Source organism: Hibiscus syriacus, unplaced genomic scaffold (genome assembly GCF_006381635.1).
Source record: "Hibiscus syriacus cultivar Baekdansim isolate YM2019G1 unplaced genomic scaffold, ASM638163v2 tig00110890_pilon, whole genome shotgun sequence".
Taxonomy (NCBI): Eukaryota; Viridiplantae; Streptophyta; class Magnoliopsida; order Malvales; family Malvaceae; genus Hibiscus; species Hibiscus syriacus.
This window is the reverse complement of record NW_024062900.1, coordinates 7127386-7151734: the sequence shown is the minus strand read 5'-3', so window position 1 is coordinate 7151734 and position 24349 is coordinate 7127386. Positions and strand designations below refer to the sequence as shown.

The 24349-nt window shown below is 32.9% G+C and overlaps 1 pseudogene; it reads left to right on the top strand.

Annotated features, from left to right (window-relative positions):
- Nucleotides 1–591: 591 nt before the first annotated feature.
- The window catches only part of LOC120144677, a 28193-nt pseudogene continuing 4435 nt past the window's right edge, over nt 592–24349 (top strand).

The following is a 24349-nucleotide window of genomic DNA, read 5'->3' as shown; positions in this document are numbered from 1 at the left end:
TGGTCCTTGAATAAATTTCTTAGCCTATGGAAGGGCTTGACCCAATTTGAGTAGAGTTGGGCTTGGGTTTGAGCTAATAGTTGGTAAAAAGGAGGATTAAGAGAGTTAACCAAAAGTAGAGTGACCAAAAGGGTAAATATTCTATTTTTTTCAAAAAAAAAAGTTAAAAACCATTAAAAATGGATGATATCACGTCTATTTCTTCATCTTTTTCTCAACTTCCCTTTGTTTCTTCTTCGTCCTTCTTCATCCCTTCATCTTCCTCATTTGGTAACTAAAAAAGATGGTAACTTGATAGTCCATTATCTCTAGTTGAGATTTCTAAAGGTAAGAATCATATCACACTCATCTCAAGCTTTAATTCAAGCTTTAAATCCCTTCTTTTCATCATAGAAAACCAAGAGTGAGTTTAGTGGGGGGTTTAGAAAACCATGGAAAACTAATCCATTTTTGGGAAATTTTAGTCCCTATAAACGTTTTAGATTCCCCTTTAAGCTTCTTTAGTAACATATATGTTTATTCTTGTCTAGTATGATTGTTATACCTTAATTTAAGTTTCAATTATTGAGGATGAAGTTTCAATTATTGAAGATGAAATGCAAGAATGGAGCATGCTTTAGTATAGGGGATGACGACCCCATAGCAACTGACCAGTGGCTTAGAGAGACCCTTGACACCCTCAGACAGTTACATCTCACCCCTGAGGGTATACTTGAGTGCGCCACCGCCGTACTCAAAGGTGATGCTATAGATTGGTGGGACACACCATCGAGTTGGCACTAGAGCCAGAGAGGCCGACATGAGAGATTTTCCTTTTCGAGTTCCGACAAAAGTATATTGGTGAGGCTCACATTGATGATATGAGGGAGCAGTTTCTACATTTGGTCCAAGGTGATTGGACAATGATGGAGTACGAGTGCGAGTTTCTCTGACTTAGTAGGTATACACCCAAGTTGATCTCCACAGAGGAGTATCGTTGTCGTAAGTTCCTATCACACCTTGCAACCGACCCTCCCCGAAGTTTTCACTGAGTTATATTGCTAGGATAAGGTGGTCGAGAGGGTTTTAAGTAGGAGAGCCATACATGCTAGGGGGACCGAGGCACAAATCAGAAGGGTTATTGAGATAGCTAAATCAACACACACTCTGGCCAAGAGGGCCAAAGCTAGTCAAGGTTTAGGGAGACTTCCAACCGTTAGACAGAGCTCAGATCGAGGGGTAGATCTGATTCTCGGAAGAGGACTCCGCATACGATGGTGGTTGGTGATACGGACACATGACAATAAACCTTGATGAGACCATTAATTCAGTACTAAAAGGTACATATCATTTCCCAATAATGAGTGTGATGAAAGAGATGTACTTTAGGTTGGCTAAGGTTTGGTTCGATAAAGGGAGAGAGATTGAGTGTCTAAAAAATAGAGGCCAAACTTGGGCTCCTATAGTTGTGGAAGCAGTGGAAGTAAACGAGCGATTGGAAACTTCAATGCTTGTTCATAACTTTGACTGAATTGGTCATACTTTTGTTATGTCATGCACAAGTCACAACGAATGAGGAGAAGGTTAAACATTTAGAGTTGATTTACGACACAAATGATGTAACTGTGGGCACTTTCAAGCATTAAGATATCTGTGTGCTCATATAATCATTGTAGGAATGTATGTTGGTATAATTGCATACACTTATATTGATGAGTGCTTTCACCTACAGAAATATTAAATCGCTATGACTATGCGTTCAGACGGATCTCAAATAAATCATAAAAACCAAAAAAGGCTCATGATGAATGACAAACAAATCCAATGTTTCGTAGAAGTCTAAAGGGTTGACTTGAGTCCACTCATATTCATACCAGTACTTAATTCCATAGTAGAGACAAATGTCAATCGAATAGATATAAATTATTTTGGGGTTTATGTCTATAATATCTTAAAATTAGGGTTAGTAACTAAAATAGAATTTTTGAAACTTTGAGGTATAATTTCAAAAGATTGTAAAGTTCAGGGACTTATTTGGAAATATTTTGTGAGGGATTGTTGGTAATTATTAAATGAAGTAAAGGGTAAAATGGTCATTTGGCAAGGAAAGGTTTTTATTTTCCCTTTTTAAGGGAGTGGACCACGTGGAGATGGGGAGAAAGGAAAAAAACTCTGCAGTCTTGGTTGGTCTTCTTCTTCTTCTTCTCTTCCCGTGGCTTCAATGGTAAGGTGAGTGGGACTCAACTTAATTGTTTCTTTTATTTTAAGATTTCTTTTGATTCCTAGAGTGATAAGAAAACTTAAGAGAAGTTTTAAATGGTTTAAAACATCAAGATGAACAAGTTATGAGAGATTAAGTAGAATGAGTTTTTAACTGAATTATTGAAATAGAAGGAGTTAATAGATTTAGAAGTTGAATTTTACTTGTCAAGGGTCTAATTAAGAAGTTAAAAGCAATAGAGTTGGAATTAGAACATGTTGAAAATTTGGTGTAATTCTTGATTTATATATGGAGAATAGGATTTTGAGGTTAATGACATATTGAATGAATAGAAATTGGTTTATATATGTATACTTGAGTTAAGTGGGTGAAAGGGGTTAAGTGAATTTTCGAGTTTAAAACGTGATTTTTGGGCAAGGGGTTCTGATACCCTAAGACCGATTTTGATGAACATCTTCATCAGGTACCGATACCCAAAGAAGAGGTATCGATACCATAGGTACCGATACCATCAGGCATGTATCAATACCTGTAAATATCAAATTAAAATTGGGTACCGATACCATAGTAGTGTATTGATACCCTTCTGAAGGGAAGTATCGGTACCGTACTTAGGGGTACTGATACCTCTTGAAGGGATAATATGAATTTTGTTCCTTAAGTAGCTTAAGTTATTATAATCGAATTATAATGTTTAGGTTTCTGATAATATCTTGGAAATTATATTTATGTAGATACTGAGCCTACATGAGTCCGGAACCATTTGCAAGTAAGAGCGATTGAGGGATAGGCAAAGAGTTATAGGTGAGTGCATATTAAATAGTATATGATGTTTAATGGAAATAAGACTTGTGACAAGTCTATTTCCTATAGAATTATGCATGAATTCATGAACATGAGCATGTGTTTGTTATAAGTGTATGAGTTATATGTTAATTATATGCGTGATATGATTTCTATGAATATATGTCAGTGTGATAAGACATAGGAACCGATATAAGTGATATATATGTGTTTACATAAGTTATATGATATTGACATAATGAATGATATAATATGAAATCATATTAGAAGTGACATGAATTACACGAAAAATAAACTATGTGATTACATGTATATGTGATATGTGAAATATATGGAAATGAACTACATGATTATGTGATCATATGAGAATGGGATAAAGAGGTATGTGAAAGTATTATGTGATATGAATAAGTGACTATGTGATAAGTATAAAAAATAATTCCATGTGATTTGTAATGAGAGCTAGAGGTATAGTTTGCATGCCAAGAGTCGAGGGTTACCTATGTCATTCGGGACATATGGACAATTACCTATGTTCTTCAGAACATATGGATAGTGGTCCTTCTGGACATATACACAAGTTCTTCGGGACATATTTCATATACCACTCAGTGGGACTTATACGAGCTGTGGTGACAGCATATGTGCACAACCTCAATGTACTCACATATCTTTAGTTCTCACATGTGTACATGGGCTATCTAAAAGATATTACATGAGTAAATTTTATGTGATGTTATGTGTTTGTTTGGTGATATGATATGATATTATGTATATAAATGTTAAGTATATGATTATACGATAAAACGAATTAATGATAATGATAGGAATAAAGGTAATTATATGCATGTGTGGATTTGATGTATAAACGGATATATGTTTGTGTATGATATGATAACAGTAAATGTTCATGCAAGATTACAAGTTAAAGTTTACATTATATGTTTATTCGCCTCAATAAATCATAGACTTATCGTGTGAATGTTTAACACGTAGGTTTCGGAAAACGAAAAGAGAAGCTAAAAGGAGCAAGACATGTCAGCATCTCCTTTACGAAGTTCAGATCATAAAAGAAATGGATATGATTATATATTTTGTTATATTGAATATAGTTGGCATGTACTATAGAATTGAGTTGAATACGCTCTGATATGTTTTGTAAAACCAATTAATTTCAAATAAATGAAAAGTAATTATTTTTCTTTTTAAATTATGAATTTAAATTTTAGTTATTTGTAAAGAAAAATGTTTGAAAAGTCAATGTGACACCTCAGACTCAGATCCGGGTTAGATACAGTTTGGGGGTGTTACATTTAATGGTATCAGAGCCAAGGTTTAGCCGATTATAGGCTTAAACCGAAGGTAAAAGATTTTTAAAAATGTGTACATGCCAACTCAAAGTGAAAATTTCTGATCTGATAGTGTAATGAGTGTGCTGTCTTGCTAATAGAATTAGTGTCACCATAAGAACGTTAAAGAGTCTCCACTGTTTTGAAGTGAAGAAGTTAGATGAAGCAATTTAGTTACTATGTGGAGGAGTTTAAGTATAGTGAACAAATGTTAACATAAGAATGATAGAAGATTTGAGGATGTGGTTATTAGTTTAAAAGAGTTTGAGAATAAGTATTCGGTGATAAGTTTATAAGATAAATAAAATCAGAGTCATGAATTTGAAACAAATGAATAATATTGTGTATAAGCAAGAGTGTGGATATGATAAGGATTGACATTCTAAATGGAAAGAGTTAGCTTTGGCTAATAGGATTATTTGATGAAAAGAAAAGGATGTATTGGAGTTATCAGAATTTAAGATATTGTCAGGTTAAGATAACCAAATATGAAATGAATCTGGATACAAGCTAAGGATTAATAAGAAGAGTTAAGAATGGGTATATCGATGATCAGTTTATAAGACAAAGGAAGTTAAAATGTTGAGTTTGAACAACGGAAACTACATGGTGTATTAGAATAAATGTGGATTTGATAAATTAAGTAAATTATTGATAGGTTAATTCCTACTGGAAAGAATATATATGAATGGTTTGATGAAGGTTTATGATTTAGATTAAAAGAACTGGTGCTGACTAACAGAGTTATATGATAGTAAGTGTATTGAAATTAAAGGATTAGAAGATGATATCAGAGAAATGAAGAATGAGTTATATGTATTAAGGAAGTTTTAGAGGTAGTCAAGTGATGATGGAACAAAAAGCTTGGTTATTATTGCAAGACAATTGAAGAATGATAAGGAACTTGATCGATTTATGAGTTTGAGTAATAATAATTGATGCTATTGTCTACATGATAAGTGACAATAGAGGAGGTATCAAAGAGAAATATAGTTGAATAACTAAAGAAAGGAAATGGAAGTTTCTGACGGTGACAAGAAAGATTAAATTGAGAAGGTAACATGAGAATATGAATACGATATGTGTAGCAGAATCTTCATCTATTACTGCAATGAAAATTCAAGGACGAATTTTCTTAAAAGGAGGGGAGATTTGTAATATCCCAAAATCAGGGTTAGTGACTAAAATAAATTTTTTGAAACTTTGAGGTATGACTTTAAAACATTGTAAAGTTTAGGGACTCATTTGGAAATATTTTGTGAGAGATTGTTGATAATTATTAAATGAAGTAAAGGGTAAAATGGTCATTTGGCAAGGAAAGATTTTTATTTTCTCTTTCTAAGGGAGTGGACCACGTGGAGATGGGGAGAAAGGAAAAAAGCTCTGGAGTCTTGGTTGGTCTTATTATTCTTATTCTCTTCCCGTGGCTTAAATGGTAAGGTGAGTGGGGTTCAACTTAATTGTTTCTTTAATTTTAAGATTTCTTTTGATTCCTAGAGTGATAAGAAAACTTAAGAGAAGTTTTAAATGGTTTAAAACTCCAAGATGAACAAGTTATGAGAGATTAAGTAAAAAGAGTTTTTAAGTGACTTATTGAAATAGAAAGAGTTAATAGATTTAGAAGTTGAATTTGACTTGTCAAGGGTCTAATTAAGAAGTTAGAAGCAATAGAATTGGAATTAGAACATGTTGAAAATTTGGTGTAATTCTTGATTAATATATGGAGAATAAGATTTTGAGGTTTAGAACATAAATAGAAATTAGTTTATATATGTATACTTGAGTTAAGTGGGTGAAAGGGGTTCAAACATGAAGTATTTGAGCTGAATTGAGTGAATTTTCGAGTTTAAAATATGATTTATGGGCAAGGGGTGCCGATACCCTAAGACCAATTTTGATGATCATCTTCATCAGGTACCGATACCCAAAGGGGAGGTATCGATACCATAGGTACCAATACCATCAGGCATGTATCGATACCTATAAATATTGAATTAAAATTGGGTACCGATACCCTAATAGTGTATCGATACCCTTCTGAAGGGAAGTATCAGTACTGTACTTAGGGGTACCGATACCTCTTGAGGGGAAAATGTGAATTTTGTTCTTTAAGTAGCTTAAGTTATTAGAATCGAATTATAATGTTTAGATTTATGATAATATCTTGGAAATTATATTTATGTAGATACTGAGCCTACACGAGTCCGGAATCATTTGCAAGTAAGAGCAATTGAGGGAAAGGCCAAGAGTTATAGGTGAGTGCATATTAAATAGTATATGATGTTTAATGGAAATAAGACTTGTGACAAGTCTATTTCCTATAGTATTATGCATGAATTCATGTTGTGTTTGTTATAAGTGTATGAGTTATATGTTAATTGTATGTGTGATATGATTTATATGAATATATGTTAGTGTGACAAGACATAGGAACCGATATAAGTGATATATATATATATGTGTGTGTGTGTGTGTGTGTGTGTGTGTGTTTACATAAGTTATATGATATTGACATAATGAATGATATGAATATGAAATCATATGAGAAGTGACATGAATTACACAAAAAATAAACTATGTGATTACATGTATATGTGATATTTGAATTATATGGAAGTGAACTACATGATTATTGTATCATATGAGAATGGTATAAAGAGCTATGTGAAAGTATTATATGATATGAGTAAGTGACTATGTGATAAATATAAAAAATAATGCCCATGTGATTTGTAATGAGAGCTAGAGTTATAGTTTGCATGCTAAGAGTCGAGGGTTACCTATGTCCTTGGGACATATGGACAGTTACCTATGTTCTTCGGAACATATGGATAGTGTTCCTTCAGGACATATTTCACATGCCACACAGTGGGACTTATACAAGCTGTGGTGACAACATATGTGCTAACCTCAATGTACTCACATATCTTTAGTTCTCACATGTGTACATGGGCTATCTAAAAGATATTACATGAGTAAATTTTATGTGATGTTATGTGTTTGTTTGGTGATATGATATGATATGATATGATGTGTGTAAATGATATGTATAGGATTATACGATAAAAGAAATTAATGATAATAATATGATAATGATAGGAATAAAGATAAATATATGTATGTGTGAATTTGATGTATGAACGGATATATACTTGTGTATGATATGATAGCAGTAAATGTTCATGCATGATTACAAGTTAGAGTTTACATTATATGTTTATTCGCCTCATTAAGTCATAGACTTAGCGTGTGAATGTTTCACACGTAGGTTCCGGAAAACGAGAAGAGAAACTAAGAGGAGCAAGACAGGTCAGCATCTCCTTTACGAAGTTCAGTTCAGAAAAGAAATGGATATGATTATATATTTTGTTATATTGAATATAGCTGGTATGTACTATAGAATTAAGTTGATTATGCTCTGATATGTTTGGTAAACCAATTGATTTCAAATAAATGAGAAGTAATTATTTTTTTATTCTTGAATTATGAATTTAAATTTTAGTTATTTGTAAAGAAAAACGTTTGAAAAGTTAATGTGACACCTCAGACTCGTATCCGGGTTAGATATGGGTTGGGGGTTTTACAATGTCATTAAAACAATGTTCAAATCTACCAAGATATAAATCTCATTAGTACTCATATATGTATTTGTATTTGAAAAAATATTTGAAATTCTTTTTATTTCAATTTAAATGAGTTTGATGGATGAATTTCCTTGTTTTTTTTTGAATGAATGTTTGATTTGTCCTATTTATTTTTGAATCAGTGTGATGAAGTTTCACATTTTATTTAAATAAGTGTGATAAATTAAATGAAATTAAACCACCTTATTTGAAGAATAAAAATATTTTATTTAAAATTGGGCTACAAATAAAAATGGATTGTTTATAATTTTGTTGGTACCGAGGTGTTGTGGAATAATAATGTCAAGGCAGATGTCAATTATGTTGTAGTCGTTACAGTTGCTCAGGAGTCTGGTAATCATCCTCATCATTCACTAAGGGCATATGATTAGTTGTTGTAAATATATACCCACCACTCGACTCTCCCATCTTTGTTGGAAACATATACTAACAAATAGTTATATTTGACATCATAGATGTCATGTGCTCAAAATCATACGTTAATTCAAACATGAGAGAGTAGATGAGTACCTGAGGATGTATTAACTTGGGCGATGAGGATGCATAAACTCGAGTATATTTAGGAGCAGTAGAATCATCAAATGCTTGATGAAACAATCTCGCTTCATAGTGAGAAAAACTCTCACTCCCACTCGGTATAGATTTTTTAATTTTGCCATATGTTTTATTATATTTTTTAAATTGTCATATTTTACTGTACGTTGTCAAATACAACTTTTCATTATTCCATTGATAGTTAAGGTAAGCCAAATTATGGAAATCAAAGTTGCAATCACCATTTTTTGTCCTGGCACTACACATGCCCTGCACACCAACTCAACCCCATACCCCAAGCCATCCCTGCACCACACTAGCATCTTTCCACCATGCCCTGGAATTAGCTGCTGTTGGCACCCCCTATTGCCCATGCCTCACCCATCCTCAACAGGTCACCAAAAGAAAAGAGAAATGAACTTTTTCATGTAATAGGTTATAAACCCCCAAAAATCATATTGTAAGGGGGATCCTCTTTCTGACATTTTCAAGAAATAAATACAACAAAACACATTTCCAAGGTTTTTTTGTTCTTTTATTTGTAACCTTTTGTTTTCCTTCTATTTTCTTGAACTAAAGTAGTAGCAAAACAAAGGGAAGAGAGGGGTTTATTTCCTTTAGCCTTTGCCGATTGGAGCCTCGCCGGATTAGAGCTTCGTTGGAGTCGTGGATCCTTGCATGTTGGTATTGATTTAGTCTTAGGAGTTAGGAGTAAAAAGGGGGTTTTGGTTTGGTTAGGTATCGATTTTTGGTTAGGAGTAAAAAGGTCGGTGTCCACCCGACGAAGAGGGCTTGGTATTTGAGAGAACCATTACCTATTTTGGAGTTAAGAGGGGAGATGGGGTTTCCCTTGGTCGAATAGACATTCTTGTGGCCATCACCGTTCGATTTAGATGGTGTTTAGGGTGATAAGGGCCACCAAAACATGGTGGTTGGCCGATTAGGTGTTGGGTCTGGTTTGGGATGGCGTTGCACGCATGGAAGAGTGAGAGAGAAGAGAGCTTTGTTTTCTTTTTGTTTTAGTTTAGATTAGTTTTAAGTTTTTTAGATTAATAAATTAAATTATATTAGGAAGTTTTTGGGTTATCCACATGATTTGAAATTTTAGTCATAAAGTTTATGGGCAAATCGATCTTTAGACCCCCTAGGTTTTCCTTTTTTATATTTTAGTCATTAGGAGCTTTATTTTCTTTTTTTTTATTTTACCATTATTTTTTATTTTGTTATAATTTAGTCACTACTTTTATGCTATATGTTTGGAATTTGTCACTAACTTTCACATTGTTTCATTTTGGTCACTATGTGATTCTATTTGGTTTCGTCTCTTTTATTTTATTTATAAATATAATGCTTTAGTTATAATTCATTCATTTTAATCAATGATTATGTCACATCCTAATTTAGGGGCTAAAATTTATTAATATAAAGTATCGAATTAAAGTCGTAACAAGGGAAAATATAAGGACCAAATTATAATTTTTAAAAGTTATAGATTGGTTTTGGAACTTATGGGAAGTTCAGGGACTTAACCTTGGATTTTACCATTTTATGGATAATGAAAAATAAACACCCTCGATGTTATACATGAAAAATTCCCCCAATTAAACAACCTCTTCGCCGACCATATCAACTGAAATTACTCCACCGTCTGACCTCCATCCGAGGCACCGTCACCCCCATCGTGATCGGCACCTCACGCCGATCAAAACCCCATATCCCCCACAAAAAACGACCACCGATTGACTCACATTTAGTCGAAGGATTTTTCACATTTTCAAACCCCACCACCGTGAATTTCATCGATTTCTGTCAACCCGGTGATTATCACGCCTCACAGCCACCTCCATTGCATTCATCGGTGTCGTACGAGCGAAACCCGGTCGATTTTGCTCTTTGTCGATGAACCATCACTGACCGTCATTGGGGCTAAGTTTTGATTAAAGATTCTGGTATTTTTTGCTTATGTTGTTGTGAAATTGGTTGAGTATTGCTTAATACAAAGTGTGTAAAAGATAGGGGAGTAATCGACCAGTGTAAATGAACCCCGTCACCGCCGCACGTGCCAGCAGTGCGCATGGGGCTCTCCAGTCAGGCCAAGAAGCTTCTTGAACTAGTCCATTCAAACCAGTCTGAGCTAATTCTATTTGACCCGACCGAGTTAACACGGACTAAGTCAACTTGTCCGAGTCAACCCGTTGACTTTCATCGAAAAAGTCAAAATTTCTGAAAAGCCTTATTTTATGTTTTTGGCGTCCTTAGTTCGAATTCAATATATGTTTTGCCAATTCGCACCCAGTTAGCCATTTTTCAGTGTTTTATCTTCGAATTCAAGTTCAAGGGCGAACAAATGGAGTTTAAATGTTTGATCGGTGAAGCACAAAAATCGAGGTAATACTCTACTACATTTTGTATGCTTTCTGGAACACATTGATAGTTGGTAAATGCATAAATTGAAACAATTGGTCCATGAGGAGTATTTAATTATCATTGGAATTAAACTGAATATGGAATAACAGAAGAACACTGTAGATGACTCAGACTACTCGCAAAAGAAATTGGTAGATCGATCAGAAATAATTTTAAGTCCATGAATTATGTAATAATAAATTAAACTCATAATCCAAAATTCTGATTTATTTCTTTAAAGGTTAAATGCGGGGAATACGTGACTATGAAATTATGAAAATACCTTTATGAGGTAAAAACTACCAAATTGAACTGAATGAAAATATTGTATGTATCTGAACTGTGGAAAAGATTGAATTAATCTGGAAACTCTGAAGTGACAGGGGTAAACTTGAATACAAAATTACCTAAGTATCCTCAAAGACCTAGAATTAAGCTAATAAATTAGATAAGTCTGGAAATGATAATGAACTTATATGATGTACCGTTCATAAGGGTTTTGAGCTACAAATCCATCACGTTGACATTTTGCGTTATTGTTGCAACATATAAAAGAAATAAATACCGTTGGAGTACATATTCATCTCCCTAAGATCCATTCAATGACGATCTTAATTTTGATCAGTTCAACTAGTGCAATCAGTGTTAAGAAATGAATAATAGTGAAGGATCACAGTACAAATGATTGACAAGTATCATAGTGTTAGGATCTTTAGTTTAATCGGACTCGGAATCCTAATAATTCAATATTTATATAATCTTGAAATCGTAAATTACTTTGAACGGATATATATGGAAAATTACCCAAAAATGTATATATGTTTGGATTGAAATGAATTTATCAAAATATCATCGAGCTGTGGAATATTAAAATAACTCTGATACTCAAATGACCAAAATACCCCTAAACCCCAAAAGGATTAAAATACCTTAAACTTCAAGATGACATAAGTAACCTTGAGTGCTGAAGTAACCTAAATATCCTAACGGCTTGAAGTGAATGTCTTTGGATAAATTATAGAAACACCAACAAACTTATGTTGTATCATCCCTAAAGGTTATGGAGCATAACTTAAGTGTGCTGTGTATTCTTGATAATGATACATCCCAGAAATGTATAATACCATCAAATGCAAGATCGTCTCTGTTCGGTGGCGATTCTTAAAGTTACCAGTTCAACAAGTGTAATCAATATTAAGAAATGATTATTCGTGAAGTATATCAGTCCAGAATATTGACAAGTTTTACATGGTGGAGATCGGTTAGTGCGATTCTAAAAGTTACCATTTTACCCTTATTGGATTAAGTTACTAAGAATCCATTAGACATTAAAATGTTCGGAATACCCCTATTTGCCTGAATAATGAGAACACTTATGTTATGTTTAAATCTTCCATAACTCTGTGGTAAAAGATTCTGAATGCATTCCTGATATTCAACTGCCTCTGAAAAATATCTGAATATTATATGATCTTGATAAATCAATTTCCGAATGAATGGTGAATCAGTTAGCTATTAAATCCCCTTTTATGGGGATCGTGTTTTGAAAACCTATCAAATTACAAAAGTTTCATGGTTCCCTACCTAATAAATACCAAGTATTTCCGAATAATATTTGGATCCTTTAGTGTGTTCCTTATGTGACATGTAAATATTTTATCTGTTTTAAAATGTGATTTTTTGAAATCGTTGATTTACTGGTTTATGAACTATGGTTACCTGAAATGTGTTATCTGGTTTCTTTTTTATATAATATTTCCTGATTTATGGATCATGGAATTTATTGGTTACTACTTGAATTGTTTTATTGGGACATTACCTGGGTAGGATACTGGAGAATGGAGGTTCAGCGGTCAAATTGGTAATTCCTATATAGGTTCATACCGATCAAGATGGTAATTCCTTCAGACTTAAGGTGACCCTTGGGTAGGCTCCGAGGCCCAGAGAAACTTTCTTTGGTTGGCTCTTAGGCCCCAAGGTACTCCCTTGGGTAAATCATGGGACTGCATATAGTGTATGGGTGGAGGGCATTTATGTGATTTAAGTAACTACACTATCATTTTTACTTTATACTAATGAATCATTATTTTGATATTAATGTTACTACTAAATCTGGTTTCTACTGGGTATTGTATGGGTAGGCTAGAGTATACATGTTCAGCTCGGTTAAACTGGTAATTCCTTATACAAGTTTAAACCAATCGAGCTGGTAATTCCTTATGGACCTAAGGTGACCCTTGGGTAGGCTCCGAGGCCCTGAGAAACTTTCTCGAGAATGCTCTCAGGCCCCAAGGCACTCCCTTAGGGTTGCTTATTTGTTGTGTGCTTAGGGTAACTCCTTATGGATACAGTTCTGGGAAAAATGCATAAAGGTGTTCGGTTCGAGGGTTTTACTATGTTTTAAAAAATTATGTTTTAAAATGTTACTGTTTTAAAAAGATATGTACCATTTTCATTGATTTATGGTTGGAACACACTAGACATCCTATTTTGATCTCTTGAAAACTTGGTCCTTTGAATGTTTCATATGAACTGAAATCTTCATGGCTTTTACTCTAAGAAATATCAGTGGAACCTCAGCTCATCCGATAAACATATAGACGTCTAAGTAGATAAGGAAAGTTTTATGTTTGCCTATTATCTGCATGTCCTTCAACATCTCTTGGTAGTTTTGTATTATTGAGCTTCCCAAAGCTTACCCTTTAGTAAGGAGTTCCACTGCCGTTGCTTGCAAAGTATGGTGCATGTGATTAGGGAACATGTAGGTTGTATTTTTTTTATATCCGAGTCTAAAATCTGTTTTATTTATGAATTTTGTTAAATTCTACTTTTTATTTATAAATTGTTTTACGATTTTACATGTTTTAACAAAAAAATTAATTTTTCTTGGATTTTTAATTGTGGGTGCCTCCGATGGTCCTAATGTGACACCTCGGATTAGATCTGGTCACCAGCATCGGTCCATGGGTGTTATAGATTAATTCTGATTCAGTTACTTTTTTATTTTGTTATAATATGGTCATTTATTTGTTTTTTATTTTAAATATAGTGGTTCTTTATATATATATATATATATAACACATGTTTTTTAATCACCATTTGTTAAGGTTGCAACTACTCTTATATTCAATATTAATACTTGGTAAGATTTCGTTATACTCGCATGCTTTCAAGAACACTCTATCATAGAATGGGCATGAAAAGCACTACTTGATCGAAGTAGTGAGATTCTATACAATATTCGAACGAAAAATGAACTTGAAATAAATTGAATTTATTTTTATAAAAAATGATAATTAATTCGTTTTTATTTTAATTCAATTGATGCTATGCATGTTTCTTTAAATAGTAAATTATTTTATGCCATTATTGATATTCAATTTATATTCGATCTGCGCTTTTTGATAATGTTGAGGAGGGGGATATTTCTCGTATAAAGGAGAAATAGATGAGATAGCCTTCTCATTGGAGGATGTGCAAATCCCGTGGTTTCTTCTCAAAATTAGGAATTTTCTTTATTAAATAATTCGAAAGTAATTAATTAATGTTCAATAAAAGGATCACACTTGAAATATTGATTCGAATTTTTAATTTCCACCACAACAACATAAGCGATTAGGTACCAATTTTTGGGCGTTGTAGGGGTGTAACCCTTCCACACGCGTAATCGACTCTCGAATCTTTCAAAATGAATCTTTGATAACGCAAACCAATTTTTGTCTTAAAAATGATTTTTCTTAAAATTGTTTTAAAAGGCGTTTTTAGGTATTCAGCGTACCTAGCCCAAGGGTCGATGGCGACTCCCAAATCAATTTAATCAAAATAAACACAAAAATTTATTTTTTTCTAAATAAGTCATAATTTAGGGTTTTCATCAAAAATTTATTCGTTCGTTAAAAAAGATGTTACGGCAGCGACTCCGCTAGGGATCTTTAGAGAGTCAGGCTATTAGTTGCTAATACATTTTCATAGTGGTAGAAACTATGATTTCGAGTCTATAGTTAGCTTATGATCATTATATTGAAAATTTTCATTACTATACATTCTTTATGTAAATAGTTGTACTAATGTTTAAATTCATGTTTCAGCTTCACCAAATTTTCTCTCGAAAGTTTTTCTTTTATTTTTGTTATTTTATTCGGTCGAAGGTTTATGTGTTCCTCCTCACACACTTCACATGCATTTGCATGACATAAGCTTTATACCCGAGCTTCGTCCCAAGTAAGTAGGGGTGATCGTTTTGCTCTCGTAAGAATTTGTTCTTCATATGAGCTTTCGAAAATAACCTCTAGGGTACACATATCTTATATCTCCATAGGGATTTATTCCTCATGTGGGTATAGGTAAGTAAATCCCCTCGAATTGAACTCGATCCATTAAAGCCTATAATGGGTGAGGATTAAGGGTTTGGTAGCCCAAGGGAGCACCAACAACAAGGAAAATTCGAGTATCCTTTCCCTATTAGAGCCGAAGCTATGCATGTAGTGAACCATAGAATGGTCAACCTAAGTAGAGCCATACATAACCTCTGTCCGTCAGTAGGTACCGAAATAAGTGTACATGAAGGAGGAACGACTCTAAACCTTTACATTTTGCTTTAACTTATAGAATATATTTCTTTTTGAATGAAAGTTGTTAACTAGATACCATGTGAATAGGATTAATTTCTTGAAGTAAATCATTTTGGGTAGAAAACATGTCCGAGTAGGATTTCTATTTAATAAAGAAAACATGTTTGGGTAGTATCATGACTGAGTAAGTGTTAATTTATCTTTAAATTGCATTTTTTATCTTTATCGATTATCTCATGTATACTAACTCATTTATTCTCATTTTTGTGTCATTTATTGCCTTTTTGCATTGCATAATCATGACATAATGAAAAGGTGTTGATCCTAAATTGACTACCAAATAGAAATGTTTCATAAAGGAAAAAAGTTTTTCAATTAAATAGTCGCATATACAAACGTGCACTGATGGCTAAAGGAAGTCTAGAGAGAAAAAAGATAAAGCATCAATATACTTTAGACCAAGCAAGATCATGCTTGTAAAGATGGACTATATTGTAATAGTGAAGACTTTTGTCTCTAATGAAACTTGTTTTATGATATTCATCTTTGGTATCAACACTTTTTGCATTTGTATTTGCATCTTTGCATTATGCATGACATTTATTTAGGCATTTTTAGATGCAATAATCATAAATACATGGATTTATTTTATGGAGGACTCTGAGGAGGTATTTCTAATTATGCAACTTCATTCAAATAGTACTAAGAATGGAAGCAAAATTTGAGAAAAATAAGAAAGAACTGGAAGAGAATTTGCAAAGGATGCAAACAGATTGGGAAGCTTAAATGGAGCAAGCGCAAAAGCCACTATGGATCACATCTTGTAAAACCAAGACAACCTAGTTGACCAAATTGTAACAAAATTGATTGGGCTCAACCAAGAAAGAGGCAAAGTGAAGATTTCCTCGACCATGGAAACCTATGAGTATGTGATGACACAGGCTAACCATAACTACTCATTTCACCTGAGAGGCTTCCAAGCCACCAAGTAGGCTTCTCTGCCACTAAGACTCAAGCAACTGTGTTAGATCCTCAGGATAACCTTACTGATCACAACATGTCCGATCTTGATGAGATGGAAAAAGCCCTACAAAATAAAATGTTACCTTCTGACTTTATGAGCAATGAACAAATCTTAATCTTGAAATTCTTTGAATATCAACTCAATTAAAGTTCTTTAATAATTAAGGTTATAAATATTTGACAAATAACAAGATTGAACCCTTGCAAAACAAGGACCCTTGATTATAATCTAGAAGCTACATCGAATATTACACTCTTATCTTATTGGGACCAAGATAACCATCTACTACTACGAAGAGACAATCAAAGGGCTTGTCATTCAGATATGTGTTAGGAGCGGACAAAATGCGGCATCTCATCTGTATGATCTTGCAAAGATGATGTTCGATGATGATCATGATCTTCACAGATGAATAGTTGAGTAGATGAATTTAGTTTAGGTCAATTGCTTGGAAATTGAACTCTAAAGATAAAGTTCTCTGACTTTAAATGACAACCAGACTATAATATATTCTTCTTAACGAGCTTAAGAAATCTTGAATCCTGATACCCAGAAAATAATGAAATGTTTTTATAAGGTAGATGCAATAAAGCTAGACCTATTCTGCTAAAGCAATTGGTTAAAGAGATAACTCAAAATCCTTGGCTTTATGAATAGATTTTATTCAAATCGTGACATTCATCGGATACCTAGCAGTTTGGTGTTTGCTCAACTATGGCTGTCAAGTCAAAGACTTTGTGACAAGATGAATCCCTCAGATATGCCAAAATAATGGCAAACTAAATCAAAGCAATAAAATTCAAGGAAACGAAAAAATTTCAAGGTTCAAATTAATAAGGAGTGTCGGTGGACAGTGGACGATGGACTAAGGGAGTTGAGAGACATCTATTATAGTCAACTTCACACAAGCACTTAGAAATTATGTTTTAGACCGATATTTCTGCACTGCCTCTACTAAAGGAGTCTATGAAGCTTGAACAAATGGAAGATTTCAAAGAACCGAAATAAAAACATTCTAAAAAATCTAGAAATTGACTATGCTAATAGCATCATTTTGTTCGCATCTTATCAAAATGCCAAGCTACGAAAGAGGGGCATGTCATAAGGTTTACAAGGACAGAGAAAAAAATAAGGACAAATCAATGAAACAAACCTCAAAATTTAGGTAGCTAACCTCAAAACCAACCTGTCAATCCTGACACTTGTCAAAGAATTATAACTATGAAAGATTAGAAGAGCAGTTGAATCTTTTAATATTCAATGAACTCATGTTTTGTGATTTGTTTCAATTGTGAGCCTAAAGATGGGGCATCATTTTAGTTTCTTCAACAATAAAAAATTTACATTTTTTTAATTTCTTCATCGAATTTTTTTCAAAGGAAGAAAAACATTTTCAAACAAGATAATCTCTCTGGAAGTATATCTTGGAATTCAACAAATATCTCTCAGACACAGAAATTCATGATCGAAGTTGGGGCAAGGGAAACCGAACTTTTTTTTGGGGGGGGGGAATTTGATAGGGCAAGAAGAACAAAATGTCGCAGGTCAAAGATTGCAAGAGTTCACTCTGGTGGAAAATGAAGACAACCAAATCAGGAAGATAATGAAAACTGCTTGTGGGTCCATTGATCAAGAAAACATGCATCAACATAAACATACACGTCACATGAATTTGCATCTTTGCATCATACATTTATCATCGCATGCAATAATAAACTTTGTTTCCCCTCTAGTAATGATGCCTTTATGATCACTTTTGAGAAACTAATTTCGTCTTTCTCAAGATTGTTCATCTAAGAACATCAATCTAGTCTTTCTTAAGATTGTTTTTCCTTGAAATCCTTATTTCATTTTTCTTAAAGTCTATTTTATCCTCTCATGAGGACATCATATAATTTTCATTTCTTAAGATAATTTTATCCTCTCATGAGGAAAAATTCATAAAGTCATTTTTATTAAAATAAAAATCAAATCAATACATGAAATAAACTTAATTTTGACATCCATAAAAACACCTAAGATAGTCACTCATAAATGCATCATTTTTTATAGATCTTTCAGGAAAGAAAAGTTAGGTGATGACTAGACATCCTCATCATGAAGGAACAACATCGTTCACACATTTGACATCCTGAAGTGAATGACCAGATCTTCTAAAGGCAACTAGATCTTTTCAATGTGAAGGAGCAGAATGTCTGTCTTCCTTGAGATTGTTTCTCTCGAAACAAAGTTTCGTCTTGCTTGAGACAGATTCCCTTGAAGCCCAAATTTCGAAGTTGTTTTACTTGAAAATAGAAATTGAACTCATTTGAGATTGTTTTCCTAAAAACAAATCTCATCTCACTTGAGATAATTTTCCCTCAAAACATAAATTTTGAAATTGTTTCTCTTGAAACAAAATTGATCTCATTTGAGACTATTTTTCTCGAAACAAAGTTTTGTCTCACTTAAGATAGTTTCTCTTAAAACATAAACCTTTGATAATGCTTATTTTGAAACAAATTTTGTCTCGCTTAAGACATATTCTATTAAAACACAAACATTTGGGACTGGTTTTCTTGAAACAAAGTTTTATCTCACTTGAGAAAGATTCTCTTGAAATATAAACCTTTTAGATTCTTTCACACGAAACAAAGTTTCATCTCACCAGAGATAACTTCTCTTGAAACAAATTTCTTTTCACTCATTTGTTTTCACTCAAATGTCGAATATTTAACAAGAATTCGAAGAGTTAGCAGAGAATTTCATTTCACAAACCCATGTTTAAGAAGAATATTTCATTTCAAATCAATCACAAAAGAAAAAGGATCAACATTTCCAATGGAAAGGTCATAATGAGAAGAACTTGTGGCTAATTAATTTAAGAAGTTCTAGCCAAAAATGGTGCTTTAATTCTTTTCTCTATTCCTATTCTATAGCGATGAGCAAAGAGGGGTAACTATAATCACCATTTTTTGTCCTGTCACCACACCATGCCCTGCATACCAACTCACCCTATGCCATCCCTACTCCACGCCAACAGCTTCCCACCATGCCCTGCCATCAGCTGCTGCTGCCACCCCCTACTGTCCATGCCTCACCAATCCTCAACAGGTCACCAAACAAAAAAAAAAGAAATAAACTTTTTCATGTAATGGGATATAAAAACCCCAAAAATCATATTATAAGGAGGCTCATCTTCTTGACACTTTTTTAAGAAATAAATACAACAAAACACATTTCCAAGGTTCTTTTTTGGTTCTTTTATTTGTAACATTTTGTTTTCCTTTTATTTTTTTGAACTAAAGTAGTAGTAAAACAAAGGGAAGAGATAGTTTTCTTAGCTTTAGCCTTAGCGGATTGGAGCCTCGCGGGATCATAGCTTTGCCAGAGTCGTGGATCCTTGCATGTAAGTCTTGAATTAGTCTTAGGAGTTTGGAGTAAAAAGGGGTTTTTGGTTCGGTTAAGTGTCAGTTTTGGGTAGCATAGAGCCGAACAGTCTTTTTTTTCCTTTTGGGGAGAGGCGACAATATTAGGAGGCCGTCATTTTCGATGGCCGGTGTCTGGTCGATGAAGAGGACTTGGTCTTTGAGAGAACGAACGTTGATTCTGGGGTTTAAGAGGGGAGATGGGCTTACTTTGGTCAAATAGATTTTCTCGTGGCCCTCATCGGTCAATTTAGATGGTGTTTGGGGTGAGAAGGGTCACCAAAATATGGTGGTCGGCCGATTAGACGTTGGGTCTAGTTTGGGATGGCTCCGCACGCATAGAAGAGTGAGAGAGGGGAGAGGTTTGTTTTCTTTTTATTTTAGTTTAGGTTAGTTTTAGGTTTTTTATATTAATAAATTAGGTTATATAAGGAAGCTTTTAGGTTATTCATATGCAAGTCCTCCTAGTTTTTTCATGATCTTACATTTTAGTCACAAAGTTTATGGGCAATCGCTATTTAGTTCCCCTAGGCTTGTCATTTTTTTACATCTTAGTCACTAGGAGCTTTATTTTCTATCTTGTTCTAATTTATATCATTATATTTTTTTATAATTTAGTCACTACTGTTATACTATATGTTTGGAATTTGTCACTAACTTTCACATTGTTTCATTTTGGTCACTGTATGATTCTATTTGGTTTTGTCCCTTTTATTTATTTTTTATAAATTTGATGTTTTAGTTATAATTCATTCATTTTAATCATTGATTATTTCTGATTTGGTTACTTTTTTATTTTGTTATAATATGGTCACTTATTTGTTTTTTTTTTTATTTTAAATATAGTGGTTCTTTATATATATAACCCATGTTTTTAAATCACCGTTTATTAAGGTTGCAACTACTATTATATTCAATATTAATACTTGGTAAGATTTCATCATTGATAGGGAAGCGGTGGTGGGTTAATGAACGTTGCTCTTGTTGAAGAATCAAACCTAGAAAGCTCTAGACTTGATGAAGAACAAAGGGGATGAATAGGGGAAGGTGGCAGGAGTGACTAGGGTCTTTTAGAGTTTCTTTTAAGTTCTGGAAACAAAGTAAGAAACAAGATTAGAATGAGATAAATAGAAGATAAAGAAATTGAGAATAAAGTATGATAACCAAGAAATCAAAAGATCTCCCTTATGAAGGTGAACGGTAAAGATGATGATGGTGAGGATGAATTTGTGGAAAATAGATGCATAAGTGTCCTATCAAACCCTCCTAGTCGCAATGAAGAGGTAAAATTGATAATATGGCTCTAACCAACCCTCCTAGTCACGATGAAAAGGCAAATTGGAGTGTGAGGATTAATCTCCCTCACAAGAACTTGAAAGAACTCCATGAGAAGAAGCTTCGAAGGCACAAGGCAAACAACACTTGCATAAACGAACTTTCGTTGTATTATTAATCAAAGAAATATGTTTTACAAAGTTGAATGAAGCCTCCTTTATATAGGGGATGAGTTCTAAAGGTCCTAAATAACTAATGAATAAAATAATAACAAACTAAACATGTCTTAACTCTAATTCCTAATAAAAAAATAATAACTAAAATAATGTTTTAACTCAATATTAATCCCTAATAAAATAATAAATCTAATCCGAAAAGATAATGAATCATCCTATGTTAAATTATATTACAAATAATCAATCAAAATACTGAAAATTCGTAATATTTACAAAATCTCGTATTAATCCCGTATAGATTTTCTGCATGCAATGTCTTCACTAAAATGGTCATATCTTGAGTTCCTAATATTAGTTTGATGCAATTCAAGAACAGTTGGAAAGATAAGAGACATCCAGTCATATCTCTAAAAGAGATGTTGACCAAATAAGATCAGTATCTCAATCAAAAAGTCGTCGTAAGTTTGTTATTGTTATGGTCTTCTTTTCCAAGGCTTGGAAGAGTGGATCATTTGAAAGAGTTATTACTTCTTCCTTTGACGTGAGCCTTGTGATGCATTTATCAGTTATACTCGTATGCTTTTAAGAAAACTATATCATAGAATGGGCGTGAAAAGCACTGCTTGATCGAAGTAGTGCGATTCGATACGATATTCGAAAGAAAAGTGAACTTGAAATAAATCGATTTTTTTATAAAAATGACAATTAATTCTTTTTTATTTTAATTCAATCTATGCAATGCATGTTTCTTTAAATAGTAAATTATTTTATGTCATTATTGATATTCAATTTATATTCAATTTGCGTTTTTTGATAATATTGGGGAGGGATATTTCTCGTATAAAGGAGAAATAGATAAGATAGCCTTCCCAATGGATGATGTGAAAATCCTGTGGTTTCTTCTCAAAATAAGGAATGTTCTATATTAAATAATTTGAAATTAATTAATTGATATTCAATAAAAGGATCACACTTTAAATATTGATTCGAATTTTTTTAATTTCCACCACGACAACATACAAGCGATTAGGTAACAATTTTTGGGCATTTTAGGGATGCTAACCCTTCCCCACGTGTAATCGACTCCTAAATCTTTCAAATGAATCTTTGATAACGCAGACCAATTTTTGTCTTAAAAAACGATTTTTCTTAAAAATGTTTTAAAAGACGTTTTTAGTTATTCGGCCAATCTAGTGCAAAGGCTAAATAAGTCATAATTTAGGATTTTCATCGAAGACTTTTTCTTTCGTCAAAAAAGACGTTACAACAAAAGTCATCATCTTCAATGGGAGTAAGAGTTAGCAACTATGAACCTCTGTTGTTCCAAATATTAAGAAGTGTGCATGCTTCTGAACCTAATTCTCTTTATGCTTACCCCGTGCATCTAATTTGTTAAAGTCCTCATGATTGTATGGAAGATATGGAATAGACTAGTGGAAGACAAAATGCCTCAACACTCTATCCGAAGACTGGAACTCAAGAAAAGCAAAATGGATCAACGGTGTGATAGCACACCAACATTGAAAATCATCCTAAATATCTTGCGACACACACAAAATAATTTCATCACCTACGTACGATCTCCAAATAAATTGTAAAATAAATTTAAAAATTATATAAATTAATTTTGCCTTATAAAATAATAAATAAATGAACATATAATTAAAATTTAAGGTAAGCATAATAGAAATAGGCAAATAAGTTACTTTAAAATTCAATTCATCAAACTATATATATACTTCTTTTTTTTCTTCTAATTTCGATGTTCAACCTAAACTCTTTAATATTATTATGCATCAAGCCCATTATTTCTATTTTATGCCTCTGTCTATTTATCAATTAAAAAATATTCATTAATCATTTTTAATCAAAATAAATAAAATTCTAATTAAGATTTTAATTAAGCGCAGTTCGACTAATCAGTGGTAAAAATGGGAGTTTGTGCCAAGCCTATGATTGTAGTAACATTAGACATCCACTGATTTCTATTGTATTAATACCATTTATGATTAACAATGCCTTGGACATTTAATGGTACAAGAACGTCAATATCACCGATCCCCAATAATATTAACAACTATTCTCAAAATTTTGCAAAAAAGAGAGATACCATGTGTGAACTAAATTATAAGATTTATCTGACATCAAAACTCCTGCAATCAACTACAATATATATGCTCGAGTTACATATAAAATTCTTGTTGGATATCGAGCGGAAATTGCTTCTCCAACCATGATAGCCTAAAATGTCAGCCTTTTAATTATGCTTTTACTATTGTCTTCCCAAGTAAAACATTGCAATGTTGATCCACCTTGTAATCATTTATCCGTACCACTAACATCCCATTTGGTGAGACCTCGAGTTGCATGGTCACATCCTCTAGAGTTATCATGCATTCTCCACGCGGAAAATAAAACATATGTGTTTCTTGTCTCAAACGTTCAATCAACGTACTAATCAAACCCGAGACCAACTTAGACTCTCGAAATGTTACATAGTAAAATCCAGCCTCTTGCAATTTATCTTCAATCAAATTGTGTGACTTCTTGGGAATATTTACTCAATGATAGAAGACTCGTGTCTTCCTACAATTAATTAAATCCCATGAAATTAATCAATTAACCATAAAATAAACTTCTAACATTTAATAATAATAATTTCTTCTCAAATAAAATATATTATTATATTAAATAATAATAACACCATCATTACTAAATGACTAGAAATATGTTGATGATCAAGTTTCAGTAACTGATTTTTTTATGCAATTTGAACAAATTTGTAGAAAAAATTCTTTAACAATAGTAAATTAATCTAAACACTAATTTAAACAAAATAATTCAATCTAAAAATAATCTAAACTAACTAACTAATATAAACAACAACATCAAACCATCTATACTAATTTATAAATAAAATAATCAATCGAAACAAAAAACATTACCTTTTATTCTTCTT